At 38.9% G+C, this 11,532-nt stretch overlaps 1 long non-coding RNA gene across 1 annotated transcript; it reads right to left on the reverse strand.

Moving 5' to 3' along the window:
- Positions 1–203: 203 nt before the first annotated feature.
- On the reverse strand, positions 204–3,068 carry LOC131252077 (uncharacterized). Its single transcript, XR_009174153.1, has 3 exons — positions 1,987–3,068; positions 1,604–1,679; positions 204–1,007 (listed from the first exon to the last, which is right to left on the reverse strand). It is a non-coding gene; the product is annotated as an uncharacterized LOC131252077 (long non-coding RNA).
- Positions 3,069–11,532: the final 8,464 nt, after the last annotated feature.

An 11,532-nucleotide genomic window follows, 5' to 3' on the forward strand; every position in this document is an offset into this window, starting at 1 on the left:
AATTGGGAAAGGATATCTCCAAAATGTTGGGAAGCCTTCCCACGGTAAAGAAAGAGTCAGGTGTCTAAACAAAACCATGCTCACAAAATGGCAAAGAATTTAATAGCAGGCAATGTTACCTCTCTTGCAAACTCTGTTGGGAGAATATCAACTGCTAGACATCGTTATTCTTCGTTCTCATAGTGACCAAGCTCCCATTAAGTGTTACAATACAACAATAAAACTAGACAGCAAAATGTTGATTCAAAATTAAGAAGATAGTTTGCTGATATAATTAATGGATTCACATAAATGACATGCTGCCACCTTAATAGAGATCATAAACTCTTTCTTTTCCCTTATTTTGTGAAAACACTGAGATACTGATCTAACTCGTGAAACTTTAACAATATAACAAAGTTCTTGTGTATCATGCTCTTAGTATGGTTGACTTCCTGCATGCAAAGCTAGGGCCTAACTTTTATCCACCAGCATTCCCATCCCACAACATAGATTTCTGGCGGGATATCATGTCAAAAAAGTTAGAGTCCAAATAAATGAATTCTTCCAATTGATCTTTTGGAAAAAACATCTGGAAAGCATCTCATGAAGTGACATAGAACATCCGAGGTCTGCGATGGAATTAAAAGGAAAAATTTTATAACATCAAATAGTCACTTCCTAGTGAATCATATGGCCAAATATAATAATAGACTGTTCACAAATTTCTAGGAAATAAAACTACAAGCAGCATGTTCCGATTCAAAAAACGAAGAAACATGTTAGAGAACAACGCAGGATACTGAATTTCTCTTTTCTTTCCTTTTCTTTTTACCATGAAACACTACAATAATACCTGAAGAAAGGCCTCTCCAATGAAGTGGTCGGGTTAATAAATTCTATTGAACCTCCAATGTTACAAGTTATATCAGAAATTCCAACTAGTGGGCTACCTTTCCTCTTTAGTTCTTGCAACTGCTTGGTAGTAAGCAACAGAGGAAACCTTTTCTCCCAATACATGCAATTAACTGCCGCAGGCAAAACCAAGTATTATATATGTATAAACAGAAGTTCCAGGAAAATTGGATTGGGAAGGAATAATGGAAGTCATGAGAGGTAACAGGCTGTTACAGTCCTAGAAGTCTTAATCCTAGAGAAATTTGATTAAAATAACCAGAAACATAATAGAAGCTTTAAAAAAATTTGCAGAAGGGAATTGGGAAACCAGCTACAGATCCTCAAAAAGGAATAAAGGCTTCCAGTAATCTGTCAACATACCCAAGAAGATGTATAGTCAATTGATGCAATACAAAGCTAGTATCTGGGGAGTAAATTCCATGTTAAAGAAACCAGCCACACACCATCCTATAGTTGCACAAAGCATGAAGCGGAGAGGCAACAAATTTGGGCACGGTAACGAACATAAAGTGGTTTTAAATCATTGAAATGAGCATGTAAATTAGGAACTGGCATGTTCTGTAAAGCCATCTCACTTAGTAACTACAGTCTTAATTAACTTAAACTGACTACATAGAGCTGCAGTTGTAGTCTCAATTAACAAAGGGACAACAAGCATAGAACTAAAAGAATTGACAAATATTCATAAATAAGATCTATCACATACCTATTACAGATGCATATGGTGCTATCCTTTCACGGAAAATAGGATTGTAGTGTTCTGGATGTGTGTAATAATCAATCTGCAAATGAGTAGGCGAAACAAGTTTTTATTATTACACCCCATAAGGAAAATCTGATGATTCTTAGTAACTCCAAATAAGCAACTAGTAAACCCCTCCATTACCCCCCCCCCCCCCCCCCCCCCCCCCCCCCCCCCCCCCCCCGGCCGCTGCTTATAAGTTTCAAGTGGAAAATGGAAATGGACTTCATCTAGAAATATAATGTAAAACAAAGACCAATACTACCCTTGTAAAAGGGAATTAAATGGTGGTGAATGAATCATTTTAAGTAATAGCTTGAACTCAAAAGAAAAATGAGATGAAATACTTTGTCAAATCTTTTTGAAGGATCCTTGGGTGAAACCATGTCTTGACAACTGACAACGTAAACATATACGTGGAAGACTGTCCTTGATGTTTGTGATGGGTGACTAACATCTCCAGCCTACAATAAAAATAAATCCTGTCAAACTTCCATGAGCAGAATTACAATACAGCTGAATAGGTTGTCACAAAAGCAACTAGCTAAACATTGAAAAAATGAAGGGAGAATATACATCTTTCTGTCAGATATGGGCTGTTCTATGGCCCTTCTATAACCCATCTATGTTTAGGACATAACGATTATTTTTGCTTTTGTTACTAATGGCATTATTCTAATTATTAAAAACCATATTTTGTGTGTGTGTGTGTGTGTGTGTGTGTGTTGCTTCTCCTTTTCTCTTCTTCCTTCCATTCTTTCTCTTCTTCTTTTTTTCTTCTCCTCTCTTTTATCAAGCATGCCACATGATATCAGAGTGAAATCAATTCGGGCATTAAATTCTTCTGTCAACTTCCTCGTTCCCCCTTCTTTTCCCTCTTCTATTTACTTGGGGTGAATTTTTAAACTTGTTAGGGGCTGATCTAGATGAAGTTGCTTCCAACCACCATATGGTGGGTCGTATAGTCATGATCATGAATGTATGTGAGGCCCACTTTCTTATAACACCATTGGGATAGACAAAAGTGGGCCATCATGCGTATGTGGTCAGATTTTCACATTTAGTCAGATCTGAGATCTAAAGTGTGTGTGAAAGTTACATATGGCAAGGATTAGAGAATAAGTGTATGCGTGAAGTTTTTAGTTCAAGCGGTATTATCAAGTGATCTCGTTCGTTGATATACATGGTTTTTTAGAATACATGTTAGGTAAGTTAACCATTTTTCCCTTGTGTATTTGATTTCACCTACATCAATGGATGTCAAGAATGAAGCCAAGATCCATCTTATTCAAAATTCGATCATGTCTGAGCTCAAATCCTTTAAGGTAGTGAGATCTCATCCATCATTAAGACATTCACTTGCGCTCAACCTGTGGTTAGTGTACAAAGCTCGCCTTCGTCAAATCGTTCTGCATTTGTTTCCGCATCCAATAAAATAAAGGAGATGGGAACTGAAACCAAAACTTTTGTAGAAAACATAATCTTAGAAAAATCATAGACAACAAAGAAGAAGATTGATTGGATAACAAAGATTGATCAATCAGTATGATTTTAGATTTATGCTCCATCGACAATAGGGCCCACAATAAATCAGCATTTCTGTATGATATAATCAACTGCATCTCTCCAAAAGTACCAGCTATCAGGGAATTTTGAAAGGTGAAATCCTTCCAACTATCAATAGTCTCATGTGGATTGATATCTCAAAATTTTCTATGATGAATTGGCTGATGCAGAATGCAAAACTGAAAGCGTCGTCTCATGAGAGCATAGGCCAGGGATTTTTCTGATGGATTAGAGAGACTAAGTTTGGGGAGAGACGCAAGATAACCTGTCAATGGAGATCATGGTTGAACAGAAAAGGGTAATTAGAGGTGCTTAGAAAAGAAAATTAACATCCTTAAATGATATTCTTGTTATTCTACTAATGCTACTCTGGTTGTCCTTACCGTTCAAACATAGCACAAGAGAATTTCATCTTTTTTCAGCAATGATTGCAAAGAAATCACAATATCCATGACATACAAAGACAACCTAATTTCAATACTATGCTGGTCTTTAATAATGGTTTACACCACAATGTTCTCAACATAGGCCAGAAAAAGTATCCAGTGTAAACCAACATAAAAGCAGGAAACAATGCCTCTGCACTATACATATGAAACAGCATGTTAACACTATACATATGGATAGAATTGTTAATGTTCTGTTGCAATTCTCTCACAAGAAGATCCAAGTAAAACATGGAAGCTCAGTTTTTCCATCTAATGCATGTGGTCCAATGTAAGATTCTGATATTAGCAGCAGCAGCAGTGAGTGATACTGCTACTTTGTTATCAAACCATCGAATGAAATTGCACTGGGTTAAAAATCCATAATTGAATATAGAGGATAAACATATAAAAAATAGAAGGTGTTCTTACTTGAAGAGGAATAAGGCAACCACATACAGTGTACCGAGGGACACTTGATGCGGCAACGCCAGATTCTATTTCTTGCAACATTGTATAGTATCCCAAACTACCCCAAGGATAGCTATAGAAATCATCTAGCGAGTCCACTGGGTGAATATAATCAACGTTGCACATGGTTTTCGGTTCGGTTCCCCTGAGAAAGAACTCTACAACCAGGAGTAGGGCAACCTTCACGACATCCTCATGCTTATTGGTGTCAACTAATCTATCAAACACGTCCATTAGGTCCTTCTTTAATACCGGATATTGCTTGAAGTATTTGTCTCTTACTGTACTTGTAGTGCAACAATTTTTCGGTACAGTAAGATCTCCAGTCTTAAGGCCCGTAATGAGGGCGAAGTCCATCTCGGTAAACTGCACTCGTCTCCCTCTGATCTCAAATACTAGATCACCTTTATATCGTTGAAAAAGAAGGTGAAATAGAGCCCCTAAAAATCTAAAGGATGTAACATGTAATAGAAATGAAAAAGGGGATTGGCTAAACAAATTTAGCCGACTATTGTGCTTTTCCAATCCACCCTTCACCTTCTCAAACCACCATTTCAGTGTACACCTAGAGGTTGGGTTGGGGATTACAGCAGAATATTCGTCACCTGCAAAGATGAAATTGAAAAACATATCAAACATAAAATTCACAACATAAACATAGTGTGCAAAATCAGAAGTAATTGAAAACAATGTAGCATTTCATGAATTTGAACAAGGTTCATATGAAATAGAGATAGAAATTCAGCGAGGAAATACCAGAAATTGTGCAATACAAACTATCAAAATAAGCGAGGCAAACATGAAATTGAGCTGGGCAAACTAGATATTCAGCGGGGGACACTAGAAAAACAGTGGGGCAAACTGAAAATTCAGCGGGGCAAACTACAAAATTAAGCGGGGCAAACTAGAAATTCAGCGGGGGAACATGAAATTGAGTGGGGGCAAACTAGAAATTCAGCGGAGCAAACATGAAATTCAGCTGGGGAAACTTGAATTTGAGCGGGGCAAACTAGAAATTCAGCAGGGCAAACTTGAATTTCAGCGAGGAAAACTTGAATTTGAGCGGGGCAAACTAGAAATTCAGCGGGGCAAACTTGAATTTCAGCGGGGAAAACTAGAAATTCAGCGGGGCAAACAAGAAATTCAGCAGGGGAAACTTGAATTTGAACGGGGCAAGCTACAAAATCAGCGGAGCAAACTAGGAAATCAACAAGGCAAACATGAAATTGAGTGGGGCAAACTACAAAATCAGCGATGCAAACTTAACAGATAATTTCAGGGATTGAGCTCAAAAATCTAAACATATCCAATGTTCAAATGGACCACACCCCATAAAAATTTTGAATTGAACTTCTCATGTTGATCATTTCTTAGTCAAGCTTATAATTGTGTTTTCTATTAATCCATGTTTATATGATCTTATGAATAAGTTTGATAACAAACAAACATCACTGTTGGGCCCACTATGGTTTCAACGGTGGAAATCATTATGCCCACTGTTTCCCATGGTATGATCCACTTGATCTTTTGATATGCTTCAATTTGGGGCTAAACCGCTAAATTTAGATGAAAGAACGGATGGACGCCGTGGATATACTACATACATTAAATGTGGGCCCATCTGAGTTTACTTAGTACAATGGGAGCGTACTGACTACCTCAGTACGCAAACCGATTATGCTTGCTATGCCCTACAATGATGTTTTATTTGTAATACATCATGTTCATCGGATTATGTATACACCAAAACCCCATATGTGGGAGGAAACCTAGACATTGAGGGAGGGAACCTAGGCATTGAATGGGGCAAACATGAAATTGAACGGGGCAAACATGAAATTCAGCGGGGGAAACATTAAATTCAGCGAGGAAAACATGAAATTGATCGGGGCAAACTTGATTTTCAGCGGGGGAAACATGAAATTCAGCAGGGCAAATCATGAAATTCAACAGGGGAAACATGAAATTTAGCAGGAAAAACTGCAAATTGAGCGGGGCAAACATGAAATTCAGCAGGGGAAACAAAAAATTCAGCGGGAAAAACTGAAAAATGAGCGGGGCAAACATGAATTTCACCGAGGGAAACATGAAATTCAGCGGGGGAAACATGAAATTCAGCGGGGCAAACTATGAATTTAGCGAGGCAAACTAAAAAATCAGTGGGGCAACCTAGAAAATCAGCGGGGCAAACATGAAATTGAGTGGGCAAACTAGAAATTCAGCGGGGCAAACATGAAATTGAGCGGGGGAAACATGAAATCAATGGGGCAAACTCGAAAATCAGCAGGGCAAACTAGAAAATCATTATGCCCACTATTTCTAGTGGTATGATCCAGTTGATATTTTGATATGCTTCAATTTGGGGCTCAACCCCTTATATTAGATGGAAAAACCGATGGACGGAGTAGATATACTACAGGAAACGGATTGGCTATTCCCCCTGCCACCAGCCAATGGCTGGTGTTCGGTGCTCTGTGGGCCCCATCATGATGTATGTGTTTCATCCATGCCGTCCATCGATTTTTATAGATCATTTTATGATATTATACAAAAAATGAGGTATATCCTTATCTGAATTGGACCACATTATAGGAAACAGTGTTTAATGAACATCGACAATTAAAAACTTGTTGGAGGCCATAAAAGTATTGGATCGAGATGATCCTTGTTTTTAGCCTTCATCTGGGTCTTTATGACCTAATAAATAGATTGGATTTCATATAAACAGTACAATGGGCCTCAGGAGGATTTAAATGATGGATATCCAATCAATATTATTTTCCTGTAGTGTGGTACATCTAAGATTTATATCCCTCTTATTTTTAGGATAAAGCCCTAAAATGATCTTTAAAAATGGATGAACGGAATGGATGAAACACATACATCATGGTGGGGCCCACAGAGCACTGACCACCAGCCACAGGGCTGGTGTCAGGGGGAGTAGCCAATCCATTTCTTATACTACATACATTCAATGTGGGCCCAACTGAGTTTAAAAATATACTTGTGGTGCGTGCTTTTTTCACTGGACCAACCATTTTTAGAAGAAGACAAAATGCTGATAAGGGGGGCCCACAAATGAGTTTTTTTGGTATTTCTCGTGGAAATGGAGTGAGGAAAGGGGGTGAAAGCAACGGCAGTGAAAGCAGCAGTGGAAAGGGAGAGGAAAAGCAAACAGTGGAAAGGGAGAGGAAAAGTAAATAGTGGAAAGGGAGAGGAAAAGCCACAACAGTGAAAAGGAGGGGTATTTTCGTCCAGAAATTCGATCTTTGCATGTGCAGGTCTAAGTTCCAAAACAAAGTTTGTAGTGTTTCATAAAAACAGCTGGATAAAAGGTGGGGTCCACAGTCCCAAATTTCTCTTTACTTAGTACAATGGGAGCGCACTGACTAACTCATTACGCAATCCGATTACGCTTGCTACACCCCACAATGATGTTTTATTTATAATACATCATGTTCAATACCCCTCCGTTTTCATCGGTACATGTATACACCAAAAGCCCATATGTGGGAGGGAACATAGACATTGAAGGAGGGAACCTAGACATTGAGCGGGACAAGCATGAAATTGAACGGGGTAAACAAGAAATTCAGCAAGGGAAACATTAAATTCAGTTGGGAAAACATGAAATTCAGCGAGGAAAACAAGAAATTGAACGGGGAAAACTTGATTTTCAGCGGGGGAACATGAAATCCAGCAAGGTAAATCATGAAATTCAACGGGGCAAAAATGGAATTGAGCAGGGCAAACTGAAAATTGAGCGGGGCAAACATGAAATGCAACGGGGGAAATATGAAATTCAGCGGGGCAAACTAGGAATTCAGTGGGGCAAACTAAAAAATCAGCGGGGCAAACTACAAATTCAGCGGGGCAAACTAGAATATCAGCGGGGCAAGTTAGGAAGTCAGTGGGGCAAACTAGAAAATTAGCGGGGCAAGCATGAAATTGAGCAGGGCAAACTAGATAATCAGCGGGGTAAACTAGAAACTCAGCCGGGCAACTGAAAAATCAACGGGGTAAACATGAAATTGAGCTAGGGAAACTAGAAATCAGCGGGGCAAACTAGGAAATCAGCGAGGCAAACATGAAATTGAGCAGGGCAAACATGAAATTCAGCAGAGAAAACTAGACAATCAGCGAGGCAAATTTAACAAATAATTTCATGGCTTGAGCCGATAAATATAAACGTATCCAATGTTCAAATGGACCACACCTAATGAAAATTTGAATTGAACTTCTAATGTTGATCATTTCTTAGGGGCCATAGAAGTTTTGGATTAAGCTTATAATTGTTTTTTCTATTGATCCATGTCTGTATGATCTTATGAATAGGTTTGATAACAAACAAACATCACTGTTGGGCCCACTATGGTTTCAACGGTGGAAATCATTATGCCCCGCTGTTTTCTGTGGTATGATCCACTTGATCTTTTGATATGCTTCAATTTGGGGCTAAACCGCTAAAATTAGATGGAAAAACGGATGGATGGCGTGGATATACTCCGTATTTATGGTAGTCATCTATCCCCAATAGGTGCTGGAATTCATAATCCCATTGATCGCAGGATGGTGCCGACAGTGAACTACAGGATCATTCCTTAGGATGTGGGATCCAACGACGAGAAGGTCAATGACATAATCCTCTAATATCCTGGACAATGTGGCGATCGGGCAAATCGGACAAATTGAGAATTCAGGATGAAAGTCGATCTTCCCAGCTTCAATGACCAAATTCACATTGAGGATTTTCTCGATTAGCTTTCTGAAGTTGAGGGATTCCTAGACTATATGAAAATTTCTAAAGCAAAGAAGACTAAACTTGTGGCCTACAAGTTGAAGGGTGGAGCTTTAGCTTGGTGAGAGCAGCTTCAGCTCACACAGGACGAGATAGATGAAAGCACCAATTCGTACATGGAATGAATGAAGCAACTGCTACGCACGCCATTCCTCCCTAGTGACTACGATTGGGTACTGTTTCAATAATACTGGAATTGTCAGTAGGGTAGTCGGTCAATGAGAGACTATGCAGTAGAATTGTGTTACTTGGCAGCACGAAACGATTTCGTCGAAACCAAATCGCAACAAGTTTCCTAATTCAACATTGGATTAACAAGTTTCCTGATTCAACATTGGATTGCGTATGGCAATTTAGGATCGACTCCAAATGCAACCCGTATGGACAATAAATGATGCGATCAAGTTGGCAACCCGAACGGGAGCGCAGCTTAAGCGTCCCAATACACAGACCTATCCTACCACTAGGGTCGCTTGGCAAGTCCATCCCAAATAACCTCACAAGCCAAATGGAAAGAATATGTAGGAGCGCGCACTCAACCTCCTATACTCACAAACTGAGATCAAGAAAGTGGGCAAGTTAGGCCCTAAAGGGGCGTAACATTGCTACTGGTCTGAATAGGATCCTGAATTTTTATGGTCGGCCAAGGCCCAACAATTGCTATCGTTGTGGCCAACTAGGTCACCTATCAAACACTTGCCCCAGCAACAAGTGGCTAATTAAAATAAAAAGGAAATTCTTATAGTCGACTGAGAAGAACAACTTCAGAGCACCTTTCTGAACAAAAAACTTGCTTAATATTCAAACTAAGTCTAGCGTATGAGCATAGACCCGAATTACAACTAAAGTTGATAACTACTTAATTTTGTTACTGATTACACTAAGGAATGTAAATGATTGATAATGTTAAGGAGCACAAAGTAATTAAAAGATAAATTTGATTTGGTTGGTATAATACCCCTCTTCTATTGAATTCCCTTGCTATAGATAGACTTAAATCGACCATAAGGAAGTTTCCCGTGTTTTGACGGTTACTATAACCGTTTTACCAATACTAATCTTTTGGAGACTTCCTTCAAATCTTACCACCTGTCTTGGTAAATGCTCTAGGCTTCTTTATCAATTCGACCACATTTCACTTGGCCACTCTTGCTTTATGGATGATGTGGCACTGCTCGATAGACGCCAGTTGTACTATCACAAAATCCTCTTCGAGTATCTCTGCAAATCTCGAACACACCATGCAACTCTCGTAAAATTACACATATCCCTTTTTATTGCCTCTCGTAAGAATGGGAAGAAATAGGGTATAACATTGCCCCTCACGCTGCTTCGCCTTTGAGTAAAAGGTGAAAGCGACATGCGACCTCTTATAAATGCGACGATCCTTTTTGCCACGTGGCAACATTTCATTTATCACACCTAACCGAGACAATTCCGAATGATGGTCATGTTTTTTCCTTTTTTAAACAAAGAGTTACTCCCCTGGTGATGCATTTGTAAGGGTTGTACCATATGAGAATATGATTACACCCTAATTAATGCACCCGATTCTGGCTGATATAAACCCTATTTTAATATGTTTCCTTCTCACATTTTCTTCCTTGTTTCTTCATCTTCAAAACCCTGACTTCCTTATCCCTGCAATGACCACTTCCTCATCCTTTGTCTCCCTAACTTTCCACCAAGATTATCTAATAGATGCATTAGATGGCCTTTCTGAAAATTTCACCAATGAGATCATCTTTAAATTGCTAATAAAAAATTATTACTACCTCAAACCAGCTTTCTTTGCCAAAATTGACACTGATGAGATCCATCCATTAGGTCATTTCTTTCTAAATTGTCATGATGAGAACATGTTAATTCAATCCCAATCGATTCCAAATCATTCCAATTCTCTAAAAACCTCGCAATCCTGGCCAAAACTATCACTAAGATGGCACGATTCGTTTGACCGCATCACTACACAGTATGAAGCTTTTTAGAGAGAAATTGGCATCTACGAATGCATTAAACTATCACTATTTGATTACGCACTAGATTCCCCTCTTCTAACTATAGCATCAACATTTGGAATTCGTCAACCAATACTTCTTCAGATGCGATCCCTTGAGTTCAACAATTCTGTATATTTGTGCTCTTACCTAACTTCTACCTTTTGGCTAGGCTATTTTTTCAAGTTTTGCTCACGATCAAGAAAGACATTTCAGTAACAAGGCTGGCTAGGCCTATTCCCATTTCATGCTCACGTATTGTAAACATGAAAGCCAAGTTGAGTATGAAGAACACATAGTCTTCCTATTATTAAGGATTTGCTGTCACTTATTCTACATAAATGCTTTCCAGGTTACCAACTAGTACATTTAACTGGCCAAGGTACTTGCATAGTGTAAAAAAATTAGCCCTTGTGTCCTTTGTACTCGGTTACCTATATAGAGGCATGTATGAGCTAACAACCAAAGGTTTATTTCTCAATGGAGGACCATTGTGGCTTTTCCAAATGTGGCTCTCTGAATACTTCCATTCTTTTCTCATACATTCTTCTCCTCCCTCTGATATCAGTTATACCTCTTATGGTCATTGCAACATCCATTTTCCTCAAGACGTCCATGATAACGCATTAATATTGC

Source organism: Magnolia sinica, chromosome 7, assembly GCF_029962835.1.
Source record: "Magnolia sinica isolate HGM2019 chromosome 7, MsV1, whole genome shotgun sequence".
Classification (NCBI taxonomy): domain Eukaryota; kingdom Viridiplantae; phylum Streptophyta; class Magnoliopsida; order Magnoliales; family Magnoliaceae; genus Magnolia; species Magnolia sinica.